This window comes from Lissotriton helveticus, chromosome 3_1, assembly GCF_964261635.1.
Source record: "Lissotriton helveticus chromosome 3_1, aLisHel1.1, whole genome shotgun sequence".
NCBI classification, from domain to species: domain Eukaryota; kingdom Metazoa; phylum Chordata; class Amphibia; order Caudata; family Salamandridae; genus Lissotriton; species Lissotriton helveticus.
Window position 1 is genome coordinate 678,164,774 of NC_136061.1, and position 16,032 is coordinate 678,180,805.

At 49.6% G+C, this 16,032-nt stretch overlaps 1 protein-coding gene and 1 pseudogene across 1 annotated transcript in view; both read right to left on the bottom strand.

Annotated features, from left to right (window-relative positions):
• ANXA2 (annexin A2) overlaps positions 1–10,158 on the bottom strand; it is an 86,088-nt gene extending 75,930 nt beyond the window's left edge. Inside the window, exon 1 of the mRNA XM_078680820.1 lies at positions 10,080–10,158. The gene's annotated coding sequence lies outside the window, so the exon portion shown is untranslated. The remainder of the gene's footprint in view (positions 1–10,079) is intronic.
• Positions 1–15,698, bottom strand: part of LOC144823603 (integrin beta-1-B-like) — a 33,301-nt pseudogene extending 17,603 nt beyond the window's left edge.
• Between the last annotated feature and the right edge of the window lie 334 nt (positions 15,699–16,032).

A 16,032-nucleotide genomic window follows, 5' to 3' on the forward strand; every position in this document is an offset into this window, starting at 1 on the left:
GCACGGTACACGCTGCACTAATTTATTTTATTTTTATTTTAATTTCTTCTATAGCGCAGGAATCAATCCCGTAAGGGTATCTCCGCGCTTAGCCAGCTATAGAGTTATCAGGTAGAGCATCCTGGGAAGTTATATGGACAGAAATGCTTCTCGGTAGAGAAGGGTTTTTAATGTCTTTCTAAAGGACAGGTAATTGGTAGTTGTTCTTAGGTCGATGGGAAGTGTGTTCCACAGGGCAGGGCCAACAGAGGAGAAGGCTCGGTCTCCTTGTCTAGATTTCTTTGTAACAGGGGGTTTTAGAAGAGCTTGGTTGCTTGAGCGGAGAGACCTGCTGGGCTGATACAATTCCAGGGATTGAGATAGGTATTTAGGACTTGCTCCATACAGGCATTTATGAACCGTGCAGCAGATTTTAAAGTTGATGCGCTGCCGTATGGGAAGCCAGTGCAGTTCTTTCAGCAAGGGCTTAGAGGGAGTCCTGGCAGGTGCACCCATGACCAATCTTGCTGCCGTATTCTGGACTACCTGCAGACGACCTACTGCATCTGCATTTGCCAATGTCAGCAGGCCGTTACAGTAGTCCAGGCGACTGGTTACCAAGGCCTGTACAAGTGTCTTTCTACAGGTGGCAGGGAGATATGGGAAGACACGCCTGAGTAGGCCAATGGTGTGGAAACACATTCCTGCGATGTAATTTGTGTGTTCCTTCAGGGTCAGCTTTTGGTCCAACTTCACTCCAAGATTTTTTACATGAGGTTTGGATGCAGGTACTGAGCCGAGATCTATTGGCCACCAGTCAGGGGACCAGAGGATACTAGCTTTGCCAAAGAGCATGACCTCTGTTTTTGTTACATTGCACTGGAGCAATGCACGCGCCGCATGGAATGCCGATGGTGTACACGCGCAACAGACATGACGACAGCAAGCTGAAAGCCAGAGTTGCATTAGCGGGCTTCCCTCCAAATGTAGTCACTGTCATTTGTTTGATGAGTCAAAGGGTTCCCCAGGACCAGGCAATGCCTCTGCACTCTCCAGTGATTGGTCTGAGGCAAGGTGTCCAAAGCAGGTCCTGGCTAGCAGAACCATGCCAAATGTTTAGTCTTTCCACATAAAAAATTTACTCATTCGTTAATCTGAAAACCTGATTTGCACCCAGACCTATATTTAACACCCATGGTCTAAGACATGCAGTCTAAGACAAACCCTGCTACTTCACATGACTTTCTTTCACCTTAGGCTGATTGGCAGATTATGAATGGGCGGAGCTTGAAGAGAATGACGGGAGCTCTGGCAGTGGCAGTGGCTTAAAAAGAGTGCCATTGGCCCTAGAGGTCGTGCGTAGTCTGGAGCTGGTGGTTGCAGGAGAGGCCCACTGAACCACATTTTTGGGTACCGGGAAGGCTAAGGTCTCTATAAGGGGCGTTGCTGATGTAATTAAGGGCATGGCTTAAAAAACACATAAGCTAAAAATCTGTGGTTAGCATAGTGTGCCACCCGACTGGTATTTTCTTGCGTCTGTCTTTACATTTTTATATATACTACAACAAGTAACATTACACCTACAACAAGCAGGACTATTGGATTTGTCAGTGGTTGATAGTTGCATAAGATAAATAAGCAATAACTATGGCTTCATTGTATATAATATTGGAAATGCTTCAGTTCTGAAATGATGAGACTGAAAGAACCATAATGTGTCTCCTTGAGTTGCTTCAAAGGCAGTTGTGGGTACCACTGCTGCCGAGTTAAGATTTTTTTTCACCCTGATGGTGAGGGCAAAAAGGAAGAGCCTGATAAGGACCCGTCTTAGCACCTGCATTTTAGAACTGCCAGTTCTGAGCACTAGCAGGACCTGGCCCACTTACAGCCATGGGGACCTGTACTTAGTTTTCCACTTCAGAGTTTGACCCAGAGGAAGATAAAGAAATACATTAAGGAGGAAAAGGAGAGGGAAAAAAAGATGGGAAAATAGTGAAAAGAGAAGAAAGCAGCGGTGAAAAAGAACCTGCTACAATGAGATAAGCGGCAATGAGGAAGTGTTTAAATGGCAAGCGGATGAAGGTGTCAGTTGGCCCAAGAGGGTGGGGTTCATCTTGGTGGGAGGTTTAGTAATAGACCATTGCTATGCTACAGCACAAAAGAAAGTTAAACATTCTCTGTTCAGCGCTTTGACAGAACAAGAAGACACAAATTTGCAGGCATCGCCACACTAGGTGCCTATGGGAACCAGCCTGAATGTTCTTCTCTCTGGGAGGTCATTGTGGCCACCCCACAGGCACAGTAGGGTCCGGCCTGTGCGCCCCACTCCTTTTAGAGGCGCGTTACAACGGATCAAAATAATAGTGATTTGATCTTGAAAGAAAATTACAATCAAGCCTTATTAAATTATTTCCAATCATTTTTTTGTCTAAAAACATTAATAATTGTTAATGTTTAGTTTTGTGTAATAAAATTGATTTAATAAAATTGTTGGTTGGTAGAATAAAAAATGACTGCCTAACGGCCTCCAAAGGGTTTAATCTGGTACTGTACAGAATGCTGCCACCAATATGTGGAGCATCTTGCTCAGGTCACAATGAGACAGTCACTGGCATTGATACAACACCACTTCCTTCCTTCAGGAAAGGGAGTGGAGTTCCACAAACAGGGGTGGGATTCGCTCCTGTCGGATATTGAGTTCAGTGTGCAGCATTGTTGGGGCCGGCTACATGAAGACTACAGGCGTGAAGACCATGCTGGACATGAAGCTGGGCGTAATCGCTGTGTTAAAGTGCAGCTACATATATTAGGAGCGGTCTCATAAAAGATATGCTGGTTCTGATGCACCAGTGTTTCCATTATATATCTGTGGTTACCATATCATGTTAATCTACTGACTCAGTCACGATCCTCGGTATTTGGAGATTTATTGGAATACGCTTTGACCCCTAATTCGGATCTACTCATTGAAATACAAATTGAGATTGCTGTTTCTGTTTATTCCGTGATCAGCTTATAAGCCTAATATCATTTGGATTGTTTCATCTGGTTGATTTATATTGCGGAATGCCCTGATGACGTCCTGCATTACAGGACGAAACGCGTTGGCTGTTTTGCATTATAAAGTAAGAAATAATAAAGAAGAAATTGTTCCAAGTCGCGCATGATTGAGCAATAACTATTTGTATGGACTTGTGCATTCTGAAGTGGTGCAGCTCTGATCTAGTTCTTTTGTACAATTGCCCATGTGGTAAAAAAGGGGGGTGCCTTTAGACAGGGGGCACTTTTAGAAGCTTGCATACAAGATAGTTTGAGATTCTGATTTCATTGGCAAGAATTCCTTTTGTGATTGGTGCCACAAGTGCTCTTTGTTGTTCCACTGTCCAAGTTGTGTGTATCATGAAGATATAAACACCCAGATCAGGAACATTTTGATCATAGCTCCAGTGGCTGCTGCGTCCAGGCCGTAACCCACCAGTAACAGCCTAGCAATGCAGACGCCAGCGACATCTACTGCATCTCTCACCTACCCATCCCCAATTTTAGTCGGATGATGAGAGAAATGTTTTTTAAGGGTTTTACCCCAGAACTTTGTGTATTGTGCTGTTTAGTTAAGAATCTGAGGTTATTTTTTGGTTGTGTTTTATGGCCTAAAGGTTATCGGGTCTTGCTGATGGACAGGATGATGTATTATCTTTTCAGACCAGAAAAGATCAGGTACTGTTCCATTAGAAATTCCCAGGTATGGGCTGTGGAGGGTCCACAAGCCCCTGGGGTCAGGGCACCAACGCTGATGGCTTAATGCTCTGCAGGGCACATCACCTACGATATAGGGAAGATGGGTCTAGGGCACGGTTCTTCAAACTGGGGGGGGCGGGCCCCCCTAGTGGGGCCTCAAGTGATTCCAGGGGGGTGGGACGCAGGCTCTGGCCAAAAGAAGCATTGTACTAGGAACAGTGCTTTGTTTTAAGCTAGAAAAAAAGGAGCGGCACGAAGCCTGCTCTGAAATGGGCCATCACTAACATCTTTTGCTATTTATATCTTAGCTGGGAGAAGGTGTCAAAAGGTAAGGGACTCCAAATATTCTTCAAACCCCCCACCCCCACTTCTAATACTCACACTGGGGATACTTGTATGTGTTGGTATGGCCTGCCTGACCAGATCAGTATGTTTGGCAATCATGTACTTGATTGCATTTTAAAACAGTAACAACATAACTGCAATGTTTAAATATGTGTAGACATATTTAAACATTGCCAATTTAATAAAACAATAGTGAAAACGTCTGAGGGGGGCTGATGATTTTCCCCCCACTTTTTAATGCTATGCACTGCAGCATTAAAAAGTTTGGAGACCACTGGTATATGGGGCGGCCCGGTTTCTGAAGACAGCCACCCAGAATAGATCTTGAGGGTGATTTTGGGCACTCATGCAGTTTTTATTCTCAAAGATTCATTGAGGGCACAGTGGTAATGGTGTAAACACACTCATGGACAACTATTAGTCTTAGATATTCAGACCATTCTCCGGTAGGGAGCGATAGTACAGGAAAATGATACACAGTGATTGAAATTCAAACAGTGATGTCACATGTTTAGGTCTCACCTAGACAGCGCTTGTGCTGTCTCTTTGAGACATGCTTTATTCAGGTATGGATTTTGAAACTCCGCCCACTTTCCACCCATCATCGTAATTGGTTCCGGTCACTGTCCTTTGTAAACTGTCGCTTTTCATTGGTCAGTAAGCTTAGTAGTCCACCCTTAGTACTGGGTTGTCTCATCTTGTAACCTCCCATAACGACACCCCCTGTTACATGTGTTATTACTCAGTAGGCTTTAATTAGATCCCCCGGGCACTATTTGGTTAAATGGTTTTCTCATGCCTGTTGTTGCAGGCAGGACACGCTCTCTAGCAACACTTTCTTTTTTGTTTTCCATAGAACGGCTCGTCTCAGCTGATATAAAAGGCTGTGCTGTTGGCGGCGCAAAATGTGGCTACATCTTCTTCTTATTTCTTAACTTTTTGGTTTTAAAGCGCCAAATTCCGTGCTTTCATTTTAATGGCAGCCACGCCCCTTTCTTTAAATGCGGGTTGTCTAAAGAAAGGTGTGCGGCTGCTATTAAACTGAAAGCGTGAAATGGGGTGCATGTATAAAAAAAAACACGTTTGTTTGTCAAACAAATGCTTTTTTTTGGTAAAAGCGCCCTATTCCATGCTTTTCCTTTAATGGTGGCCGCGTCCCTTTCTTAAGACTAGCATGGGCACAGTTTGCACTTGGATTGCAGACCTGTCCTCCTGAGAGAGCCCTGCATTTTTATTCCTAGAGCTGATTTTGCAGCAAAAAAACGTATACTCCTGAAGAAGGTAAAAGCTTTTGATACTCCAGCCAGTACCCTCTTGGGATGTCTCAGTGCTTTGTTGCACAGGACACAAACACATATTCCTGCAGCTATAATGGCAGATCTCAGGGTCCTCTTTGTAAGGAAGGACTAGTGTCTACAAGGAACATGTGGAACATTCATTTCAGAGTTTATCTCATGCTAAATAGTTTCACCAACGGTTAGAAGAGATGGAGGTTCTAAGCCAATGGGGGTTCAATGTCGAAATATAGTGAATCAAAGCATTTGCAAGCTATCATTAGGAATTGATTACTCGTTAGATCAAACTGCTTAAAGATTGTTTGGAAAATAAGTAATTTTCTCATTTGAGTTCAGTTATTTCTTTCGAAAAGATATAATATTTGGCCGTAAGCGGATGGCTATATGAATGTTTCTGGAAAGCACCCACTGAGGCTGCGTTGGGGTGACAGTCAACAACTAAGCAGCCTTCGAGTCAGTCGGGAAGGCGTGTTAGGACTTTGGGACAAAAAGCCGCGCCCAGGCTTGTAACTCTTGTGAGGTCTTGAGAGACGGGAGGCGGCTGTGGTACAATGTCCCATTGTGCGGCCTGCGTTCCCGTCAAGGTTCGCCGGGCGCAGTGCACTTTGGTCAGATAAGGCCGCGTGGCCCCACCCGATCCGGACAAAGTGATCATTGCCCAACAATGCGGGGCGCGAGGGAGCCACACGGAGCCACGCGAGTAAAAGGGCCCTTCCCCTCCCCCCACGCCCGCTGCCACGCCCAGCAAACTGCGTTTAATCCCTCCACACAAGATGCACTCCCTGCCCCCTGTAGGTTTACAATACTACAATCGACTACTTCACAATGCCACCGGCCCACTGCGTCAATGACTCGACTGCACCCATCCTATGCCGAGATTGTTCTCTCGCTTTTGGAATGGCTTGATGCTAAAAATGAATACAAGGCCTCGACAAAGACTGTCTTTGTACTGTCCAGACATTGTCCTCTCCACACTCCCGCCATCCCGCTGCCCGGAGTAGGGATCTTCCGGAATGCCTTCACTCACTTAGCTGATCTCTCCGATGTGAGCCCTCTTCATCCACTGGTCGATGAGTATGTCACTGCATTGTTCTAACTCACACTGCGGGCTACAGCTCGGAGCAGTGGGTCGGCCTCTTCAGCCATTGGCCCTCTTCACTGGAGTGATGGCATTTCTTCCTTCCACACTGAGCGCGTCCACACTCAACGTACCACCATAGAGTGCCAAGGCCTACTATGGAATGTGTGAATTTTGAGACACAAATATTTTTGCTTTAAGCATTTTTTTTTGATTAGCCGAACAGCTTCTCCAAAAGTAACGTTTTGTAAAAAAAACTGTGGCCGAAAAAAAGTACTGACAAAGCCAATTAGTTGACCGGCACTGCCGGGCCTATTGGCTTTGTCAATAGCTGTTATACCCACAGGCTGCATAAATAATTCTCGGCCTCGGCTCCCACCACAAGATGCATCTGGCCTCCGTGCGGCCTGTCCTTTGCACGTCACTGCGGGGCACACCCAGAGTCCATCCTCGTCATTGCCAATACCGTACACAGTCACCCCTGGAGGGCTGGTCAGGTGCGGGCAAGAGTGCCACATTCCCACACGACACTGACCTCCGCTTCCCCCGATCAATCACTCCGTGGTTGCCCCTTCTTGGTTTAGGTTCTGCCCCTCCGTGTTTAGCGCCCCAAGACCGGCCATACCCAGTGTCTGGATTTTATATCTGGCCTCCACTGGAAGGACAGCACTCGGTGTCCTTGCCCTCTCCAGGCAGCACCCCCTGGACTCCGCCCTCTCCTCCCCCGCAGAGCGCTGCGTGCCCGCCGCTCTTTGTTCCACCTTTCATCGCTCTGTCTGCGGTGCCCGGGCCCGCGGCTCGTGCTCCTCGGGATACAAGCTGGTCGTGCTCTGTGCCCCCAGCCCCCGCCCAGCACTCCATGCCCTTGGTCCAGCAAGCCATCTTAGCCATGCGCTCTCCATGGCAGGTCCAGCACCCCATGTCCTTCCCTGGCCGAGCTTTTCATGCCCTACACCTGTCCCCTCAATCAGTCCACCCCCTGCCACTCCTTGGTCAAGCCTCTGTGCCCTGCCCATCCGTGGGCAAGCACACTACTCCCCCACGGCCCCATCTCTGCCCTGCCTTTCTTTGGCCCAGAACTCCGTGCCCTGCCCCTCTCTCGCCCAGCGCTCTATGCACCGCGCCATCCGCGCAGCACCCAACGGCCTTTATGGCACAGCACTCCATGCCGGCCCCTCCCTGGCACAGCACTCCATGCCGGCCCCTCCCTGGCACAGCACTCCATGCCGGCCCCTCCCTGGCACAGCACTCCATGCCGGCCCCTCCCTGGCACAGCACTCCATGCCGGCCCCTCCCTGGCACAGCACTCCATGCCCGGCCCCTCACTGGCACAGCACTCCATGCCGGCCCCTCCCTGGCACAGCACTCCATGCCCGGCCCCTCACTGGCACAGCACTCCATGCCGGCCCCTCCCTGGCACAGCACTCCATGCCCGGCCCCTCACTGGCACAGCACTCCATGCCCGGCCCCTCACTGGCACAGCACTCCATGCCCGGTCCCTCCCTGGCACAGCACTCCATGCCGGCCCCTCCCTGGCACAGCACTCCATGCCGGCCCCTCCCTGGCACAGCACTCCATGCCGGCCCCTCCCTGGCACAGCACTCCATGCCGGCCCCTCCCTGGCACAGCACTCCATGCCCGGCCCCTCACTGGCACAGCACTCCATGCCGGCCCCTCCCTGGCACAGCACTCCATGCCCGGCCCCTCACTGGCACAGCACTCCATGCCGGCCCCTCCCTGGCACAGCACTCCATGCCCGGCCCCTCACTGGCACAGCACTCCATGCCCGGCCCCTCACTGGCACAGCACTCCATGCCCGGTCCCTCCCTGGCACAGCACTCCATGCCCGGTCCCTCCTTGGCACAGCACTCCATGCCCGGCCCCTCCCTGGCACAGCACTCCATGCCGGTCCCTCCCTGGCACAGCACTCCATGCCCAGCCCCTCTGTGGCACAGCACTCCCTGCCCGGCCCCTCCTTGGCACAGCACTCCATGCCCGCCCCTCTTTGGCACAGCACTCTATGCCCGGTCCCTCCTTGGCATAGCACTCCATGCCGGCCCCTCCCTGGCACAGCACTCCATGCCCGGCCCCTCCCTGGCACAGCACTCCATGCCCGGCCCCTCCCTGGCACAGCACTCCATGCCGGCCCCTCCCTGGCACAGCACTCCATGCCCAGCCCCTCTTTGGCACAGCACTCTATGCCCGGTCCCTCCTTGGCACAGCACTCCATGCCGGCCCCTGCATGGCACAGCACTCCATGCCCAGCCCCTCCCTGGCACAGCACTCCATGCCCGGCCCCTCCCTGGCACAGCACTCCATGCCGGCCCCTCCCTGGCACAGTACTTCACTGCCACTCCCTGGCACAGCACTCCATGCCCGGCCCCTCCCTGGCACAGCACTCCATGCCCAGCCCCTCCCTGGCACAGCACTCCATGCTAGGCCCCTCCCTGGTACAGCACTCCACTGCCACTCCCTGGCACAGCACTCCATGCTAGGCCCCTCCCTGGCACAGCACTCCATGCCCGGCCCCTCCCTGGCATAGCACTCCACTGCCACTCCCTGGTCCAGCACTCCGTGCCCGGCCCCTTGCCTCTACAGCACTCCATGCCCGCTACCAGTCAGTATGATATTCCATGTCTTAAAATGCTGGTCAAAGTTAAACTTTCAGTTCAAATTAATTAAAAGAGTGAATATTTTGGGGTCACGTAAAACATGCACTTAGCCACTAAGAATACCCTGCGCCCCACCGCCATCAATGTCTCATTCGCAAAGAGATTGGTCCGTAGGGGACAAGGAAAGGCCAAAGTGAAAACGAGCTGTGTCACCGTCCACGTCACTGTTGCAAGGGTTAGTGCAAACCGATAAACACTACACAAAGTTAATTCGCTCCGACAGGTTCCCTGTTTGCATGTCTCATCATTCATTCATTAATTCATCCAGAGTGTACGTGGGGGAGCAGAATTTACGTAGGGACGAGCCGTGCAGTATACAAGAGGGAGTGCAGTGTATTTCTGTGAGATGACGGTGCGCACTAGGAGGGCAGAGCAGGTTTGAGGTGGAGGACGTGTGCGGTCTGCATCAATGTACAGAATAAAAGGTGCCTTCATCCAAGTACACATTCGTAATAAGCGAACACAAAGTAAGCAGGAAAGAGTTCATGGGGGAACGGTGTCCTCTGCGAGGTGGGGTGCAGACCAGGAGGTGGCAGGGCGGGCTGCAGCGGAAGGGCACACTCATCCGAGCCAACGATCCAAGCCTCACCCCACCCCACCCCTTCCCAGCCAGGGGCGAGGATGGCTCGCTGTGGGTTTGCCCTGCAGCGAAACAGGAGGAGCCCCTGACTGCCACATCAGAGAGGCCCCCTGGCGGCGCGGGTGGGCTGCGGAGAGACCGGCGCAAGTACTCTCGTGTAATGGTCGAGAGGCCCCGTAGCGACAGGGGCAGAGGGGGGCTGCAGGTGGCATGCAGTGTTAGACTCAAGTACCCTCGTGCACTACTGTCCTAGAACCCCCCTGGTGGCAAAGATCAGAAGTGGCTTGCAGTGGGCATGCAGCGAGTACGAGTGGCTACAGATTCTAAACGCGGCTTCTATGCGCTTAGAGATGCCCACAAGCTCCAGGGAGGGGAGGCAGCGCGGTTTTTACCTGAGCAGACAGCAGACAGGGGCGGCGGCAGCAGTCGAGTGAGTGGGGAGCCGTCGATGGGGCTTTAATACCGAGGGAGAGTGCAGAGATCTGAGCCCGCCCCCGGGACGTCTGGGCCCGCCCTGCCCACACCTCTCCGGCCGGCCCTCTCCAGCTGTGCGCACCAGTCCCGGCTTCAACTCTGACTCACGGCTGGGGTGGGGGAAGGGTGCGTATGGGGAGGGAGAGGTGGCGGGGGGGGGGGCGTTAGATAGAGTCAAGGCAGGGGCAGAAAGAACAGGGTCGTGGTGCATAGGCAAGGGAGATTTTATTTACAGAAAACGGACGTGCAGCGGTATTGAGCAGAGGGCACAGAGAAGAGGGGCAGGGTATGTAGGTTGATGGTGGACAGGGCAGGAAAGACTTATATTTGAAAGTAAGGAGACGCAGGGAGGGCGGGGGTTAGGATGGTAGGAGCAGACGAGTGGGCAGAAAAAAAGGGCAGCGAGGGACAAGGCGGTGTAATGATGAGTCACAGAATAGTGGCGTAGAGAGGGGTACCGATGTAATAAGTGTACAAGAAGGGAGTACAGGGGCGGGGCAGAATACAAAAGATAAGTACGGTGGAGAGCATATGTGTAGAGAAATGAAGGAGGTGGGGCAAAATCCTGGAGTTTAGAGACAGGGATTACAATGCTGTGAAGTTTACGAGGGCTGAGGGCAAGTAGTCAAACCCTGGGCGTAGCTTCATGGGGAGTGTGTGAGGTGGTACACTGTGTAACTTACACACCCCTATTAAATGTATTTTCTGGAAAATAGTTGTGTACAGGGTCTTTCAACCGGGTAGGGTGAGGTGTCTGTCGGATTTCATAAGGATTTTATTTTACAGAAACACAGATAGAACTCACATACTCTGTTCCTCTCCGCTTTGAATGTCTTTAAAATTGGTAGTTATTTTACCAAATTATGGGCCAGATGTACGAAGGTTTTTTGCGGGCGCAAATTGGTTTTAGACTCGTTTGCGCCCTCAAAAAACCTGTGGCCTATGTATTAATCCTATTTTGTGACTCGCAAAATAGGATTAGCGACTAGCTATTAGGAAGGGGCGTTCCAGGGGTGTACCTTTCCGTTAGCGACTCCTTAAGCTATGTTTTGCGACTGCAATTGTGGTCGTAACACAGTCGCAGTTTCCCCACCCTGCACAGAAGGGTGGTAAACCACTCGCAAACAAGAAGGGGTTGCAAGAAGACCCCTTCTCCTTTGTGAGTGGCTCTCAAAATATTTTTGGAGGACAGGCAGTGGTCCCAGGGACCACTGCCTGCTTTTAAAAAATGAAACAGAAAAGTTTAATTTTATTTAAATGCATACCGTTTTCCTTTAAACCCTTGCGCGCTGCGATAATTCTCCCGCTGTGCGGGAGAATTAATTTGTCGGGCGGGGTTTGGTCGGCCCCTGGCTGTCCTTAGCACACGCCCTACGTGACGTGTGATGGCCGAGGGCAGGCCTAAGCACCGAAGGGGTTAAGGAAAATGGGCTGTATTAAAAAAAATAAAACAGCTTTATTTAAAAGCAGTCCCAGACGTGGTGGTCTGCTGACCCCAGCAGGCCAGCATCCCTGGGAGTGCGAACCATTCCCATTGGATGCCTCATTAAAATGCATGAGGCATCCAATTTGCCACCCCATTGGGAATCGCAAACAGTGTCTCTGACACTGTTGTGCATCCCAATTTGTGAGTCGCAAATGTGACGCAATTTGCGAGTCGCAAATTGGCAGGTCCTACATCTGGCCCATTGTGTTTTCTCTCACTTACTATCTTTCACAATTACCACTTGTCTCCCTTCCCACTGCCCCTTTATCCCTTCTCATGCGCTCTGTTTGTCGTATAATGCATTTTGACTTTACATGCCAGCGTGATTCTTAGAAACTCTGAAACTCACACCCCTCCAGTCTTTCTGATTAAGCTGCGCCCCGGTCCAACCAATGATAGTGTCAGGCAGGGAGCACAGGGCCTTGAACATAGGTGCAAGACATGTCGTATGGTTGGGGGCTTGTGGTATCAGGGGCCTAAACCTCAAAAGCAAATGTTTAGACACCAGCAAGCAGAACAAAGTGGCAACATTTTATCTGAAAAGTGTGAGCACTTACACGACTGGGCTTAAGTGTTTTCATGCACTGTTCATCTGTCTCTGGTGGGACACGCCAGGGGATTCAATTCAAAGGCTCCAAACTCATAGCCATGGTGTCCAGGCTTTGTATTGATTCCCTTGAAGTATTGCTTTATTAGGAAGACACTTTTATCTCTTCACCAATACACACATCAAACAAACTGTAACTCAAAAGGACCTTATTTTGCATCCCTGAACTTATTAACTATATATTGGGAAGCTAGTGGCAGCGCATTTACCACATCAGGTTACTGCTGCGGATTCAGCACACCATTCTACTTAAGAGCCAGGGTTACCTACCAACACCAAGCACCTGAGAAGTGTCAAGAGACAAACCAAACCAGGATGTCCTCTCTCTTTCAGAAGTTCAACCCACCCACAACAACGGTTGTGCTTATCAGTGGTGAGACTCTAGGGCTCGATTCAGGTTTGTTACCCATACTTAGGGCCACTGAAATTATGTGTGAGGAGAGGGCCAAATTATGCAGCAGGGTTGAGTAAATTATGAGTCAAGAAAAGGCAAATTATGCGGCACAATGGGGCACGTTGTGTGATAGTAGAGAGAAGGAAGGTGCACCAGAACAGAGTCAATGGGCTCCAAATGTATCAAGAGAATATCCTTTACTGTAGTATTAGTTAAAATTGGCTGATGTCCAATTTTAAATAATACTACAATAGAGGATTTCTCTGGATACATTTGGAGGCGATTGACCCTGTTCTGGTGCCCCTTCCTTCTCTCTACGAATTTATCTATCTGGTTTCCAGTGGAATGGAAGTGTGGCAAACTCTGGAAGTAGTTGCACAGACTTTCTAAATATCTTTTTCAATCTAGGAACTGAGGTGCTAAACCATGGTCAGCCGTGCTTGTTTATTCATTTACACATTTTGTGATAGTATTACTTCATTATTTTGTCATTTTCTAACCTGTTAACATTGTCTGGGCATTGGTTGCACCTTGTTAGTACAAGTTTAAGACCCACATATATCAATAAGCAACACAAATGTAACCAGTCAACCTTTGCAAAGGGCCTTCCACTGCACTGCAACACGTTTTACTGCATTTTTAGTAACGTTTGAAACATTTGAGCTAGAAATAGTTTTTTTGTTAGATTATGCAGATTATGCAGCCAATGATGGATTAGTGGCAAATGCAGCATATCTATAATCATTTGAAAATTGCCACACTAGTGTATAATTCCAGTGGTCCTGCCCATGCTTCAAAGAAGGAATAAGTCTATGTGCCGGAAAGTGGTCCGAAGCCAGCATACTGTCGACTGGGCAATACACCCGTAAGGTTAATAGCAGCTTGTTGCTGCCACATAGATATTTTCCCCTACTACACTCAGTGCAATACCCCCCTTGCTTAGATTCTAATTACAGTAATTCTTCCACGTACCATGTAAGAAAATAAATTAAAAATGACTGAAAAACGCCAACAGAGCCATCTCCACAAAACAAAACTATTCTCACTGCAAAGAAACTTTCTCTTTCCCATCGAAGCCCTCATCCTCTGATATACTGTGGGGCAGTGCTCTTGTCACCAGTCTCTGAGGCATGCTTTTTTCTCCACTAAAAGCCCTCCAGCAGCCCTTATTAGTTCCATTTAATGCACATTTACTACTAACCATCAATATAACACAGCTTCCCTGGCTGTACATACCAGCATAGATGAAGAACATTCTCTAATCCAAGATGCCCAAGAAAACCAGCTAACAACAGACTACCTTGTATCTCAGCACCACATCCCAGGTAGCTTTCACACCACACACACATAAGTGCTTTGTAAGGATAGAGCTCCAAAAGTATTTGTGATACCTTTAGAGGTGGGCAGTGCTATGTGGCGTCTGCCAAAAATGGCTGTTATCATATCCATCCAGCTCTCGATCCCCCCACTTCATTTACCAATGGGGAACAGCCAGAGTTATCTTTAGCACATTGAATGGTATTCAGTTTACTGGCCACAAAGTGATGGAAGTGTTAGGAGTTTACTTACATTGCCCTGCACAGCTGCTCATGCTCCTTTTGAGCTCCAACGTGGGCGGTAGAAGCCAAGTCGGGCATAAGAATGTTTGGAGCTGTGCGTCACGTTGCACATGTGGTGGCCCACATGCCATGGAATTGCCAGCTTGCCTTCTGACTTGGACCCACTTCAGTTTTTTTCATAGGGGAAGGTTTTTTTTACTTTCAGACATTATTTTGCAGTTCAAACCAAAATGGAGGAATCTGTTCCAAGTGGTAAATGATCTTTTAGTATTTAATACAGCAGTGAGTGGATTCCTATGCATTACACGTTTGTATTAGTTTGGTTTTTCACTTAGGTTCACTTGGGTGAATTTAATTTCTTTCAAAGCTCCCTTTGCCTGCTATTTTGTGGGCTTAAATAGTCTGCTACCATTTTGCCTGTTTCTAGACTTTTTTTTAACCTAAGTTCAGAATTTATTTCTCTTAACACTGGGAACTCCAGTGATCTCTGAGTACCTTTCAGTATTTGTTAAGTGTGGATCAGGAAAACACCTTTAAGTGAGATACATCTCACCTGGTGTAGCGCTCTAGTGGTTTCCCACAGATCCTGGCTCAGCCCGGAAACACGTGCACTACTGTATCACCTTCAGGCCAGGCATGGCCAGAAGGCTATAAATGAATGGGCCGGGGTCGCTCGGGACTTCCGGTCCGACTAGCCCACTACAGTATACGTGTGAGTGTTTCACTGTCCCTGTGTATTGCCCAGCTTGCGATTCCCTACACTGGCGACGAAAGGTGGGACCTTTGATGAACGGCCCGAAGAAGCAAAAGAACAATACCGGAAAGTTGGAGGAGGCATCGCAGCAGACGAAGGGTTTGCGCAAAGTGAGGCGACCGTCATCGTAATCACCGCCCAAGGTGAAGTGCTCAGCGACATCATCGACCGTACCGGTGAGCAGCGTGAGGCAGGAGCTGCGTGGGAACACCGGCACGGCAAGCGGCAAAGAGACGTGAACGCCAGCAGCAGGTCTGTTCACGAGAAGGCCCGACGGCTGAATGAATGAGGCGCACATGCGCAGAAGCAGCAAGGCCCGGTAGAGGAAAAGAAGCCCAGCGTGAGTGAACGCGCGAGAGAGCAGACGGGAGGGGCAGAGGAATTAACCCCGCGCTTACATGAGGAACAGGTGCATGACAGCCCGGGAGCGCCCCTAGAAAGAAGTGAATCATGGCACACTGAGGTAGAGAGAGAGAAAAAGAGAGCATTGGCAAAACCAAGGGTGAAATCAATAAACAAGTACTGGCAAAACCAATAGTGGAACCATAGAACAATCATATGACACAGACCCAGGCAGCAAATAGCACAAAGAGAACACTCAAACAGCAACCACCCCACAATAACAAACCCGCCAAACGCTGCAGTGGGAGGTCAACAACAGGCAGCGCAACCAGTGCAACCAGCAGGGCCACCAGCGCTGCCATCATCACACTCCCAAATCCAAGCACTGCCGCCATTTAGCGAGCTGATCGATCCTGCAACAGCAGCACCGAGGTGGGCAGTATGGGTTGGACAACTAAATAATTACTTTGTAGCCACCCGAGAAAAGGACAATGAGGTCAAAAGATCTCTGTTACTGCATTTTGGAGGGACTGAGATTTACAAGCTGTTCACTCACCTTCCAAACACGGGAGCGGCCAACGACTATGACGCTGCCGTGTGAGCTCTTAACGCACACTTTGACCCTAGGCTCAACCCGCACTATAAATAATTTAAATTCCGTCAGTCAAGGCAAAGAGAAGGGGAGATGATGGATGCGTTCCATGCACGTCTGAGACAGCTGGCGAGCAC